This window comes from Schistocerca serialis, chromosome 1 (assembly GCF_023864345.2).
Source record: "Schistocerca serialis cubense isolate TAMUIC-IGC-003099 chromosome 1, iqSchSeri2.2, whole genome shotgun sequence".
In the NCBI taxonomy this organism is placed as follows: Eukaryota; Metazoa; Arthropoda; class Insecta; order Orthoptera; family Acrididae; genus Schistocerca; species Schistocerca serialis.
Genome location: NC_064638.1, coordinates 1,269,674,859 through 1,269,689,958, shown reverse-complemented (window position 1 = coordinate 1,269,689,958; position 15,100 = coordinate 1,269,674,859). Strand labels below are relative to the sequence as shown.

The window sequence follows — 15,100 nt, the reverse complement described above, 5'->3', positions numbered from 1 at the left end:
CAACATCAGAAACAGATGAAAATATCTAAAAAGTAGTTAATCTGATGTGATCTGACAGTCGCTTGAGTATTCCATCGATAGTCCGCCCCAGTAGCTGAGTGGTCAGCGTGACGGCTTGCCGTCCTCTGGGCCCGGGTTCGATTCCCGGCTGGGTCGGAGATTTTCTCCGCTCAGGGACTGGGTGTTGTGTTGTGTTCATCATCATTTCATCCCCATCCGGCGTGCAGGTCGCCCAATGTGGCGCCGACTGTAATAAGACCTGCGATATGGCGGCCGGACCTGCCCCGCGAGGGGCCTCCCGGCCATTGACGCCAAACGCTCATTTCCATTTCCATTCCATCGATTGCTAAAACTGTAGGAATTGACAAAGTATGCCCAAGGCAAATTCTACAGAACCAAATAATACGAGAAAAGTGTGTGCGAAACCGGAAAATTAACTGGATCGAACCAAAATAAGCTCGTCAAAATGTTTGTACTGACACTTAGAAATGAAAATAATCGTAATTTCTTGGAAAGAGTGATAACATCTGTCGAGTCTTGTGTTTTCACTTGTTGTTGTTGTTGTTGTTGTTGTTGTGGTCTTCTGTCCTGAGACTGGTTTGATGCAGCTCTCCATGCTACTCTATCCTGTGCAAGCTTCTTCTTCATCTCCCAGTACCTACTGCAACCCACATCCTTCTGAATTTGCTTAGTGTATTCATCTCTTTGTCTCCCTCTACGATTTTTACCCTCCACGCTGCCCTCCAGTACTAAATTGGTGATCCCTTGATGCCTCAGAACTTGTCCTACCAACCGGTCCCTTCTTTTAGTCAAGTTGTGCCACAAACTCATCTTCTCCCCAATTTAATTCAATACCTCCTTGTTAGTTATGTGATTTACCCATCTAATCTTCAGCATTCTTCTGTAGCACCACATTTCGAAAGCTTCTATTCTCTTCTTGTCCAAACTATTTATCGTCCATGCTTCACTTCCATACATGGCTACACTCCATACAAATACTTTCAGAAACGAATTCCTGAAACTTATATCTATACTCGATGTTAACAAATTTCTCTTCTTCAGAAACGCCAGTCTACATTTTATATCCTCTACTTCGACCATCATCAGTTATTTTGCTCCTCAAATAGCAAAACTCCTTTACTACTTTAAGTGACTCATTTCCTAATCTAATTCCCTCAGCATCACCCGTTAATTCGACTACATTCGATTATCCTCGTTTTGCTTTTGTTGATGTTCGGCGGCCGGGGTGGCCGAGCGGTTCTAGGCGCTTCAGTCTGGAACCGCGTGACCGCTACGGTCGCAGGTTCGAATCCTGCCTCGAGCATGGATGTGTGTGATGTCCTTAGGTTAGTTAGGTTTAAGTAGTTCTAAGTTCTAGGGGACTGATGACTTCCGATGTTTAGTCCCATAGTGCTCAGAGCCACTTGAACCATTTGTTGATGTTCATCTTATATCCTCCTTTCAAGACACTGTCCATTCCGTTCAGCTGCTCTTCCAGGTCCTTTGCTGTCTCTGACAGAACTACAATGTCACCGGCGAACCTCAAAGTTTTTATTTCTTCTCCATGGATTTTAATACCTACACCGACTTTTTCTTCTGTTTCCTTTACTGCTTGCTCAATATACAGATTGAATAACATCAGGGAGAGGCTACAACCCTGTCTCACTCCCTTCCCAACCACTGCTTCCCTTTCATGTCCCTCGACTCTTATAACTGCCATCTGGTTTCTGTACAAATTCTAAATAGTCTTTCGCTCCCTGTATTTTACCCCTGCCACCTTTAGAATTTGAAAGAGTATTCCAGTCAACATTGTCAAAAGCTTTCTCTAAGTCTACAAATGCTAGAAACGTATGTTTGCCTTTCCATAATCTTTCTTCTAAGATAAGTCGTACGGTCAGTAATTGCCTCACGTGTTCCAACATTTCTACGGAATCCAAACTGATCTTCCCCGAGGTCGGCTTCTACCAGTTTTTCCATTCGCCTGTAAAGAATTCGCGTTAGTATTTTGCAGCTGTGACTTATTAAACTGATAGTTCGGTAATTTTCACATCTGTCAACACCTGCTCTCTTTGGGATTGGAGTTATTATATTCTTCTTGAAGTCTGAGGGAATTTCGCCTGTCTCATACATCTTGCTCACCAGATGGTAGAGTTTTGTCAGGCCTGGCACTTTCACCTATGGTGCAGAAACTTAAGCACCAAACCATGCATTTGAAAAGCGGAAAAAGTTCGAACGAGGAAATCAAAATTCAAAGCGATGATAATTTTTTTTCGATATTCTTGCAATCGTGTATCTTCTCTGGGTTCCTTGTGGTCTTATCTTCTCTGGGTTCCTTGTGGTGTAGCTATGAATCAGCGTTACTATCTTGAGGTTCTTGCTCAACTCCATGATAAAATAAGAACGACACAACCCGAATTGTGGAAGAACAAGTCATGGGTTCTGCATCAAGACGGTGTACGGGCTCATACAGCGTTGTCCGTTAAGAAGCTTCTTGCGAAGTACAACATCCCACAGTTAGATCACCAACCATATCCGCCTGACCTGGCACCGTGTCTCTTTTACCTATTTCCCAAGGTCTAATTGCATTACAAGAACAAGATTTCAGCCCGTTGGATCTGTGAGGGAAAAAGCGACGCGTGCCATCGAGGAGCTCACTGAGGAAGACTTCCAGCACTGTTTCCATCAGTGGAAAAGTCGCATGGAGCGCTGTGGGGATAGAGCGGCGTACATTGATGACTAAAATGTATGTTTTTGGAATAAAATTATTTACAGTAGTAGTCCAGTTACTTATTATCGCCAAAACAGCGATTACAATTAAAACGGTGTTTTTTTTTAGGGGAGGGCCCACCTTCAGGTGCAGGGATACACTTACGAAGTGAAATTGGCGGTTACAGATGTCGCCAGAGAATGGATTTTTAATAGCGTGCTGCAGAAAACCCAGGCTGGTTATGGAACGTAGTGCCACTTTGGTCAGCTGATTGCTTTCCACTGGGCAGGAGATTTTAACTAGGACCCACAAAACAAACAGCCGCACCCACTTTTAAACTGGACTTTTAGCGATTGGTCTTGTGAGTCAACAGACCACACGGACAGACAGTTTAGGCGACATTTTGATAGAAGTTTATCTGAGAAGCTATCTCAGAAGTTAATGGAAGGCCACCTTTTCAAAGAGCAATAGCGTTATTACTCGCTGAGTCACGATAATTCGCTGGCAAATTCTACGGTGTTGGCACGCATGTACAGCCACGAGGTCGTCCTTGCCGCCACTCAGGCAACGCCAAGGTTTCTGCTTCTCACCTGACGATACCTCTCTCTCGCTCGCCGGATTATTTGAGGCTTTTTTTTATCTACGATTTCCATTATCCAGAAACCAGAGCAATAAGTGCCGGATTTATTTTATTCGAGTTCTATTAAGCAGGAGCTATTTACTCTCTCTTTCAGTGCAATAAACTTGTTCAGTCGGTGTGCTTTTTTTGAATGGCTTTTAATGGGTAGTTGTAGATTGTGAGGAATAGGCTAACTAATGTATTGCTGGGAGTGCGCATTGCTTGACGCCATTTTATTCCTCTCTTAGTACTCCTGGAAAAGCGTTCACGATCACTTAGGTTGGCAAGGCAAATCGAACTTTGAGAGTATTTAGGATATTCGTTGTTGTAAACATGAGTGAGTAACGTTCCAAATGTCAGAATTATGCTTTTAAGGACATTTGTGACTAGGAAACAAGCGAGTTGATACCGTCACTTCTTATGAAAGTATTAATGAGAAATATTTAACCAAGATTAAAAGTATTGCGTACATGTACAACATTCATGCATAGAGCGTAAATCTCTTTATGTGACAAAATAAAGTTCTGGTGCGTTTCAAGGTAAGCAAACATGCCAGAAAAAAATGCTCCGTGACACATGATGCTACCTATACCTTTCATGGTCATTATAATTCTACGTACTGCGGCAGCGATTTTGAAAATGTAATTGGAAATATTGTGTGGTACGTTCAGAGCGTCCTGCGTTCTCTGCCAGCATAAAGATCGTTGAGCAGAACTTAAAATTATGCTTCACAGTTCTGACGTATTGTTCATTAGCTAGATTCTTGTATTTGGATCACTCAGTGGTTAATTAACCGAAGTAGCAGTGGGCGGCCTAACGAAGGATAATTAAGTAGCAGTGGGTGGCCTAACCGAAAGATAATTTAGCCCTCATCTGTACGTCCATTCTTCTTCAAATTTCTGAAATTCTTGCACATATACGAAATTCTTGCACATATACAGATCCAATTTTTAACATGTAGTGGTCACTAATAACGATATTGAGACATATAGAGTGAAGAAAAATTCGCAATCGGATTTCGCAGCCCGATCCTTCATATACTGGCAATACAAAAATGTCTGTCACAAAATTTCGTCGTGCGCATATTTCGGCAATAAATGGGCGTTAAAGACTGGCAATGTGGCAACACTATAATAACATGCAAGGTGATTATCTCTGTCAGTAAATAAAGTACTGCTGTACAGTTTGTGCAGCGGGTATCGTTTTGGGTTAACGTGCAGGAGGTCGAGCGTTCGATTGTGGGTTGAGGCTTATTTATTTTTATTTGCTAAAATTAGTCTGCGTGGTACGATATCTAGCGTCCTAATCGTCATACAGAGATTACTGTGGGTCTTCCACAAAACATTTGCAGTTACGTACTACGAACACAGAAGTGGAAGTACAGTCGTTTTCGCTGGTCTGCTTTTAAAGAAGTCTTTGGCGTGTCGTGGCCACGAATTGTTTCGCGCGACTGCATCCTGTTTTCTGTGTACCCTCCCCCAATGGTCCTATCTAAATTACTTGCAAAGCACGTTGCTAGCTGTACTGGTGACGTAAAGTCCTAACGAAGTGTAATCGACATGAATGTGACAAGAATAATAGTTGGTATTAATCGATGAGACCATTGGGGGAGGGTACACACAAAACAAGTTTGGTAGATGCTGTGGTGTGAAACAGTTCGCGTCCACGACATGCAAAGGACCTCTTTAAAAACTAACCAATGAAAACCCCCAAAACCCTATCCACTACACCCAGTGGACAGCAGTGCTCTACCTGTTGACAGTGTTGCCACATTGTCAGTCTTTAACGTCCATTTAGTGCCCGAAATATGCGCAGGACTAAATTCTGTATTGCCAGTATGTGGAGAATCGCGCTGCGAAGTCAGAGTGTACGAATTTTTCTTCACCCTGTATATACTGCAGAGGAGGAAAGCAGTTGCCATATTTTCAGTAAACAACCGTAACCTTTTTTATACTCCCGAGGTATAATTATACCAATGGAGAACATGAATGTTAATGTCCGGTTTGTTTAGACTCGCCTGGGTGTTGAAGGAGCAGCAACTGCTGTGTGCATAACTCTGGGTTGTGCTATCATCTCTAGCCATTTACCTCCGAGATAGGTTCTCCATAATTTCCGTCAACGGTTTAAGGCAGATTCCGGGGCGCTAGCTGAAAAGCACACGGCAGATTTCCTGCCCCGTTCATGCCCCAACATTTGTCACGACTGTAATAAACCCGTCGGACATTAAACCCTACTTTTCCTTTCGTCGGTCTTATTGTGCCGTATTGTTGTAGTTGTGACATAGATTGTGTTCCTTTATCTGCACTAGGGCCGTGACCATCACTGATAAACGCTGCGCGCTGCAATTAGGACTCGGGCTGTTGTTTTTCTCGTCGATCGACATGGTACGTACCAGCCTCCATATCGCTCGCAGATAACATGTGACAGTTGGGCTGAGAGATACGAAGGACAGAGGCTGAGGCTGATTTGTGACTCGGAAGCAACTCGTGGTGGTTGCCTGCTTCACAACCATGTGGCCTCAGCCGACGCTGCAGCTCAACTACGTGTAACTGCAGCGCTAAGTGAGGTAAACAAACAGACTAGTGAAATACCTTAGTTTCCGATTCGTCAGTTATTCATTAAAGCGAGATAGTAACCTATTCGCGTTTATTTCAGTTTGTAAATTGCTGTGTGTTATTACTTTTAGTACTGATCGATCTTTTATCGGCAGCGGTATCATTAGGATGGTTCAGATGGCTCTGAGCACTATGGGACTCAACTGCTGAGGTCATTAGTCCCCTAGAACTTAGTACTAGTTAAACCTAACTAACCTAAGGACATCACAAACATCCATGCCCGAGGCAGGATTCGAACCTGCGACCGTAGCGGTCTTGCGGTTCCAGACTGCAGCGCCTTTAACCGCACGGCCGGTATCATTAGGAAAAAAGACGTAATTCAGCTAGCGTAGAAATGTTGTTGGGTTTTGTAATGATACTGTTCTTGTTGTTGTGGTCTTCAGTCCTGAGACTGGTTTGATGCAGCTCTCCATGCTACTCTATCCTGTGCAAGCTTCTTCATCTCCCAGTACCTACTGCAACCTACATCTTCTGAATCTGCTTAGTGTATTCATCTCTTGGTCTCCCTCTACGATTTTTACCCTCCACGCTGCCCTCCAATACTAAATTAGTGATCCCTTGATGCCTCAGAACATGTCCTACTAATCAGTCCCTTCTTCCAGTCAAGTTGTGCCACAAACTTCTCTTCTCCCCAATCCTATTCAATACCTCCTCATTAGTTATGTGAGCTACCCATCTAATCTTCAGCATTCTTCTGTAGCACCACATTTCGAAACCTTCTATTCTCTTCTTGTCTAAACTGTTTATCGTCCATGGCTACTCATACAAATACTTTCAGAAACGATTTCCTAACACTTAAATCAATGCTCGGTGTTAACAAATTTCTCTTCTTCAGAAACGCTTTCCTTGCCATTGCCAGTCTAGATTTCATATCCTCTCTACTTCGACCATCATCAGTGATTTTGCTCCCCAAATAGCAAAACTCCTTTACTACTTTAAGTGTCTCATTTCTTAATCTAATTCCCTCAGCATCATCTGACGTAATTCGACTACATTCCATTATCCTCGTTTTGCTTTTGTTGATGTTCATCTTATACCCTCCTTTCAAGGCACTGTCCATTCCGTTCAACTGCTCTTCCAAGTCCTTTGCTGTCTCTGACAGAATTACAATGTCATCCGCGAACCTCAAAGTTTTTATTTCTTCTCCATGGATTTTAATACCTACTCCGAATTTTTCTTTTGTTTCCTTTACTGCTTGCTCAATATACAGATTGAATAACATCGGGGAGAGGCTACAACCCTGTCTCACTCCCTTCCCAACCACTGCTTCCTTTTCATGTCCCTCGACTCTTATAACTGCCATCTGGTTTCTGTACAAATTGTAAATAGGCTTTCGCTCCCTGTATTTTACCCCTACCACCTTCAGAATTTGAAAGAGAGTATTCCAGTCAATATTGTCAAAAGCTTTCTGTATGGAAAAATATATTGGTAGCTAAAGCAGTAGTAAAATATTTCGGCTGCTGAATCCTTTTAGCCGTTAAGGATTGCGGTGCCTGTATTTAACATTTCTCATTGGTCTCCTGGGAAGGTCCTATTACTAGTGGTCATTTATTCCTTGCTATCTGAAAATGGAAGGAAGGAAAACTGGCTTTCAGCGTATCACTGACGACGAGTTTTTTAGCAACAGAGCACAAGCTTGGACTAGAAAGGAAATCGGCAGCGTCGTTTTCAAAGGAACCATTCCGAGATTTAGGGAAGCCACAGGAGACTATCATCTGGAGGCAGTGTGGTACCACGGTTTCACCACGTTCAGTGATAAGGTGTTAGATGTGTTCATGTATGTGTAGCTCATGCAGTTTAGTGCTGTATTAATGTTATGGATGACAGTTTGGAAATGAATAGAACAGAGACGTATAGTCAGCCTCAAGAGTATTCGTACCATCCGACGGACGGGTCAGTCGACTGTGTTTTATTGTTTTTCGCTGCTACGTAATTTAAGGCGATCTAGCTGAGTAATTTATACCTGCTGCCTGGTCATGTCTTAGGCATTTGCCCTCGACGGCATCTCAGTTCGTGTGTGGCTGTGATCGACAGCACCTCAAAATCACCGTCACCGTGTCCGGCCAGTGGTTCCATCTCATTGCAGTACTATACACTTAATGGAAATCAAGAAAAAAGGAAGCGGAAGTTTCTAAAATTAACACTTTAATTTTTCCTCTCTGGTAAATTTATTTCAAAGCTTTTCTGCCCAATATCGGGTACCGTCCGGTGCTTCTATGTCAAGCCGTAGGTCGTCAAGGGCACATCTCTTGCCGCAATTTGGACGTTGTAGAAGATGTTCAATTCCTTGGACTTCACCACAGTAGCATTTGTTGTCTGCTTCGTCTTTGAGACCCCGTTTATACAGATTTGTTTTGACTGGCGCTACACCCGCTCTTACGCGATTCAGCGTTCTCCAAACCTTCCAGCTTGATGTATTGCCGCTAGCCAGGAAAGTCCTTCGGGGTCACGTTTGGCTCAGTACTAAGGAATCTCTTGCGGGATTTACGTCTGCGAGGTCCGCATGAAGCACCTTGTAGGGGGTTGCGCTCATCCAAAGCCTGTTAAGATCCCATTTCTCGGGAACTGGTAGGCGTATCATGTTCCGATTGACGTCAAATGCTAAGGGGTGCGATCCTTTGGCGAAGTACAACATTTAAGCTTCTAAGTCAATGCAACCTAAAGATACGCCCATTTATGTCACATATTTTGATACCTACACACTCACTCAGCAAAATCTGAAGGGTACTTCCCGTAGACGTTGAATCATGAAATTTGACAAGAAGCAAGGTTTCACAGTACAGATATAGGAAAATTAACACAACACTCATCACCTGTCGGAAGCATAATAGAAAAATATTACTGGAAGGAAACATAAAACGTAGGCTGTAATCATGTTTTAATAACTGCATAAAATATTTTATTAAATCTTCTCTCTCTGACATATACAAACTGATGGCTCTTGCTCGCTTCTTTTTGTACCCCCGCCCCATTCTCAGAAACTACTGTAGTAGTTTTGATACGTTCTCGAAATTCAAGGGACCTGCATTTTGCCATTATCGAATCGATAACAGCCAGGAATTGTGATTCTCGATTCCCTGTATAGATGAACTGTCTGTATACAATTCGCGAGTCCCACTCGCACCTGGCCAATATGTTTGTTATCTGGGATCTCCGTTCCACGTGGTCAGACTTGGTTTGCTTTGATTGATCCTTTGTTTATGTGGCTATTTTTTTCGGTACTCTAATGGGGAATTACTGTCTTTGAACAATTTGTACAGAAACGATATGGCAGTTATAAAGAGTCGAGAGGCATGAAAGGGAAGCAGTGATTGAGAAGGGAGTAAGACAGGGTTGTACCCTATCCCCGGTGTTATTTAATGTGTATATTGAGCAAGCGGCAAAGGAAACAAAAGAAAAACTTGGAGTAGCAATTAAAATGCACGGAGAAGAAATAAAAACTTTGAGGTTTGCCGATGACATTGTAATTCTGTCAGAGACAGCAAAGGACCTGGAAGAGCAGCTGAACGGAATGGACAGTGTCTTGAAAGGAGGATATAAGATGAACATCAACAAAAGCAAAACGAGGATAATGGAATGTTGTCAAATTAAATCGCGTGATGCTGAGGGGGATTAGATTAGGAGCCGAGACACTTAAAGTAGTAAATGAGTTTTGGTATTTGGGGAGCAAAAGAACTGATGAAGGCCGAAGTAGAGAGGATATAAAATATAGACTGCCTACGGCAAGGAAAGCGTTTCCGAAGAAGAGAAGTTTGTTAACATCAAGTATAGATTTAAGTGTCAGGAAGTCTTTTCTGAAAGTATTTGTACGGAGTGTAGCCATGTTTGGAAGAGAAACATGGACGATAAATAGTGTTGACAAAAAGAGAACAGAAGCTTTCGAAATGTGGTGCTACAGAAGAATGATGAAGATTAGATGGGTAGATGGCGTAACTAATGAGGAGGTACTGAACAGAATTGGGGAAAAGAGTAATTTGTGTCACAACTTGACTAGAAGAAGGGATCGGTTGGTAGGACATTTCCTGAGGCATCGGGGGGCACCAATTTCGTATTGGAGGGAAGTGTGGAGGGTAAAAATCGTAAAGGGAGACCAAGAGACGAATACACTAAGCAGATTCAGAGGGATGTACTGGCATAACATGTTAACAACGATTATTTGGAGACTCGCTAGCTATAGCTTATATGTTATGCAAGATACATGTTTATGCATAGGCATCAGTTGTCGAGAACTGCTCATCCCTCACCTTCACAACCGAGCCCCCACCACTAATTTGCCCCCTCTCCTATCGCGCCGTCTGCGCAGGTGCGTATCCTAAAATAAGTTATTCCCCTCAGTCGTCAGTTGATCGTAATTGCTGCCTACGCCGTAGTCTTCTTATACTGCTCTGCTACCGGTGTCTGTCGTATTAGTGTCATCTATGAAGTCTGTTGTGCTCTGAGCATATTGTGGCCTGCATCCTTGTGTTTGTCGATATTCGTCATGTGTGGCTTTATGTATTTTGTCTACGATTTCATTTGTGATGTTGTATGACAAACGGTCGATACACATTCTGTGCTCAGGGGCTCGACTTTCGGTACATGAATAGCTCTCTGGTTTCTTTATTGGCAGTACGTGTATGCTCGTCGTGAATTCATGCAAATGGTGGTAACTCATACCTGTTTCACAGGGTTTTCTCATAGTCCTCTTTTAGTGTGTCATGTATTTCAGTACACACAATTTGTACGGCATTTGAAAGGGGAAAAGATCTAAATGCACGTTTGTACGATTCAACAAGTCTCTCCTTGCAGAGGCCCTATACAGTATTCCCACATATGCCACATTCAACATTCATTGTAATATTCGGAGTGTTCACCAGTCGACAAGACCCCTGATCAGAGTCCTGTACCGTACTCTGTTAAAAGTGCAAAGCTGCCCTGATCCAGAAGATTGGTTTGGACATAGCGGTGCTTTTCAAGACATGGTCCTACTGGAGGTGCGACCTTTGAACTGACTCGTCCACCCAGTTAACAGTGGGACTTGGAGTTCAACGTGGACTCACATCCGCGGTCCAGTCTGGTATTTGTCACATACGCTGCCTCACTATACATGCTCGACATTCCCTGCTAATTCAATTTGTTATGAATCTCATGCACGTTAGCAATACTCGAAAATAGCTTGCTTAAGCAGCCAATTTCGTAGGCAGACTATTGTTTCCTAGCAGCTTACTAATCATCAAAGCCTTCTGTGTTCCGCTCCACTTCAGTTGCCGCGCATTCTATCTTCTGCGTAATATATTTGTATGGAATTTGGAATTTGTACCACGCTCTTGAATCCTGTTGTGAAGACAACATGTTTGTCTGGCAAATAGCACAAATTATTTTTTTTTACATAATGGCGGGAGTAATGATCACACCGCCAACCTTCAAGTCAGAGCGAAATCATGTGAAGAACTAATGAGATTTTTTTGCAGATTTCTTCCGATAACAGTCGAAGAGAGCCGCGTCACCTGCGAAAAATCTGAGATTGCAGCCAACGTCATTCACCACGTGTACGCCCCAGTGGGAATAACAACGATGTTATCACTCATCTCTGAGGCACACCCAGTATCACATTTTTGTCAGTTGATGAGTCTCCACCAAGTTAATGAATCTGTCAAGGTGGCCGCATTACAGCCATAAACTCGGCAACTTATCACTCTCGACCTACTCACTGAACTTAAAGCTTTTCGAAAAAGGGAAATGTAGCAGTTTATCTCGATCTGTGAGTGAGAGTAATATTTGTGAAAAGCGCCAGTTTCTTATAATCGGAAACAGTACCGGTTCGAGGACATTTTTCGACATCAGAGCCATATCATTCGCTCCCCACCCTCCCTCGTTGCCCTGCACACATTAGTTGCTTTTCCTTAAAAATAAATATAAATCTAGTGATCATAGAAATGTTTTTTTTCTTTTAATATGAGTTCAAAGTAGACATTCCTTTGTGTCACAGATAAATCTCTTCATCTTATTCCACTGCTTAAATATTAAAAAGAAGAAACAATTCATTCCCATTTTGAGTAATCCGACAGCTCTTCAAAAGCTTTTAGTGAAAGCAGAAAGCAACTGTATTGGTCTAGCTTCAATAAAAGTGTGCTATGTATTCAACTGAGCGGAGAAAGTGAGAATATAAAAGCCTGTTCTTTTTCTTACTTTGGCAACAGAACATTTAAATTCTATAACGTACAATTTATTTTACTTTCACCAAAGAGGGACAAAAAATTCGTAAATATATCTAGGTGCTTCGTAAAAATATCGCAGAGTTGTAGCGGCAGAGTCAGACGCAACACGCTATAGTTCCTAACAAACAGAACGCGCAATGTCATTCTAACGGAGAGAAAACTTCAGACGGAAAAGTAATTTCCGGAGCACCCCAGGGAAGTGTTAGAGGGCCATTACTGTTCACAATATATATAAATACCTTGGCGAATAACGAAGGAAGTTCGAAAAGTTGAGAAAGAATGTGTTCACTTTGTGTAGGAACTTAAGTGGAGTCAGAACAAGTGTTCACTACGAACTAAGGAATCGAAGGTCTTCCATTGTGATTGAAGATGAAGACCGCCAATTGACAGTGGATGAAATGTCTGTCATTTTTCCACAATCTCCAGAACTCTCTTTTACATGACACTCACAGAACCGCTAGGATAACGGGAACTGCGCGCACGATGAATTCCGAAACAGCTCACAGGGCAGCACAAGAAAAATCGAGTCAGTAGCGCCCGCGAATTTCTTGAGCGACTTGAACTGAAAGGCGAGGATTTTCTGAGCTCTGTTGTGACTGGAAATGGACTTGGGTGGCTTATTACACACCTGAGACAAAAAGACAGTACTCGCAGTGGCGTCACACCAATTCCCCATCAGCCAAAAAATTTGGAGCCGTAATTTCGCGCAAAAAATCTTGACCACAGTGTTTTGGTACCGAAAAGGTATCATTTTGGCCGAATTTCTGCTTCAGGGGAAGGCCATCAATGCACAACGATTCTGTAAAACCCTAAAAAAACTGAAAAGGGGCTTTCAATACAAAAGGAGGGAAACGCTGTCGGGAGCAGTGTGCTTGTTGCGAAGCAACGGCCGTCCTCACACAGCCGTAGCCACTAAGCTCTTTGGCTCATTTGGTTGGGATGTTCTGAGCCACTGTCCTATTCCCCTGATTCGGCGTCTTCGGATTATCGTCTTTTCACTTCCCTGTGTGGAATTAAATTTCCAATTAAATTTCCAGCCACCGAGCAGATGCACAAAGATGTTCTGAGTTGGGAAGGGGCTGACAGGAGAGTTGTTCGAGGAGAGCATAAAAAAGGTTGTGCCATGGCCCACCACATGCACTGAACGCGATGGGATTGTGTGGAAAAATAGTCAACAAGTGTGTCAACAATATCCTGTATTTTTTCAACTACACATTTTTTTCAAAAAATGTAAAAACCTAGTACACCTACTTTGTGAACGTGTCTCGTATTGTTATACAGTTACGTCATAGCAGTAGAAAATTTTAGCAAAATGCAAGAAGACCTGCAGAGGAACGGCGCTGGGTGCAACGCAAACAAATTTAGCATATTGCGTATACAGCTGGAAAGACTCGTTACGAGTTGTCCAAAAATCACTGGAAGCAGCCACATACATCTGGGAGTACGCGTACGGAGCGATTGATAGTGGAACGAGTAGATAGAAATTAGTCGTAGGAAAGGCAGATGCCAGCCTGAGATTCATCGGACGAATCGTAGTTCGCCCAAAAAGGAGGCAGCTTATGAACCCTTGTTCGATTCCTGCTTGAATATTGCTTATTAGTATGGGATCCTGACCAGTCAGAATTAATAGAGGAAACGGAGAAGATCCAAAGAAGAACAGCGCATTTCGTCACAAGGTTCGATTAGTAAGCGTGAAAGCGTCACGGACATGCTCAGCCAGCTCCAGTAGCTGATTCTACAAAAGAAGCGTTGTGCATCACGGAGTAATTTACTTTTAAAATGTCGAGATCGTACCTTCCTACAAGCGTCAGTCAATGTACTGCTTGCCCCTATGGTTATACCGCGGACAGACCGTGGTTGGGATGTTCTGAGCCACTCTCCTATTCCCCTGATTTGGCGTCTTCGGATTATCGTCTTTTCACTTCCCTGTGTGGAATTTGAAGTCACACGGAGGCCTACCAACAATCATTTAGCTGCGCAAAATTCGCAATTGGAACGGGAAATAAGGAAAATCACCACTTTAGCCAGTTTAAACAAATAAGTCCTAAATGACACCATAAGTTTCATTTATGCATAATTTTGAACCATTGGAGGAAAGCTTTGATAGTAAACAGATTTCGGTGATTATAACAGGAAACCCTCTTTGGAAACAAATGTTACAGATATCCAAGCATACGCATTCTACGTGTTTAATGACCATGTGTCAGCCGGGTGCTAGAAAATTAAACATTTGGAATCACAGATATTTCACAGGTGCTCTGAACTGTTCTATGACCCAACACAATCCGAAAGTGAAACGGAAGGCGACATATAGTAGTCGTTGTCTTAAGTCCGAAGACTGGTTTGATGCCGCTCTCATGCTAATCTATCCTGTATTTACTTCTTCACCTCTGCATAAGTCCCACAACCTATATTATTTCGAACTTTCCAACCGTATTCGAGCGTTGGCTTCCCTCTACAATGTTTACCCCCTCCGTTCACATTTCCTTCCTTCCAAACTGACAATTTCTAGATCTCTCAAGATGTGTCATATCACGACCCATCCCATCGTTATTCAGGGTGTGCCATAAATTACTCTTTTCGCCCAGTTCGATTCAGTACCACCTCGTTGGTTACTCCACCTACCCATCTAATCTCTAGCATTCTTCTAGAGCACCACATTTTAAAAGCTTCTGTTGTCTGAAATGCTTATCGTCCATGTTCCACTTTCGTACAAGACTACGCTCCAAACAAATACATTTAGAAAAGAGCTCCTAACTTTTAAATTGATATTGAATGTTAAACTCCTCTTTTTCAGAAACTTTTTTCTTGCTATTGCAAGTCGGCATTTTATGTCCTCTCGACGTCGACCATCATCAAATGGTTCAAATGGCTGTAAGCGCTATGGGACTTAACATCTGAGGTCATCAGTCCCCTAAACTTAGAACTACTTAAACCTAACTAACCTAAGGACATCACACAC

At 42.7% G+C, this 15,100-nt stretch overlaps 1 protein-coding gene across 1 annotated transcript in view; it reads left to right on the top strand.

Annotated features, from left to right (window-relative positions):
* The first annotated feature begins 5,775 nt into the window (after positions 1-5,775).
* Positions 5,776-15,100, top strand: part of LOC126419459 (caspase-1-like) — a 93,949-nt gene continuing 84,624 nt past the window's right edge. Inside the window, exon 1 of the mRNA XM_050086650.1 lies at positions 5,776-5,892. The gene's annotated coding sequence lies outside the window, so the exon portion shown is untranslated. The remainder of the gene's footprint in view (positions 5,893-15,100) is intronic.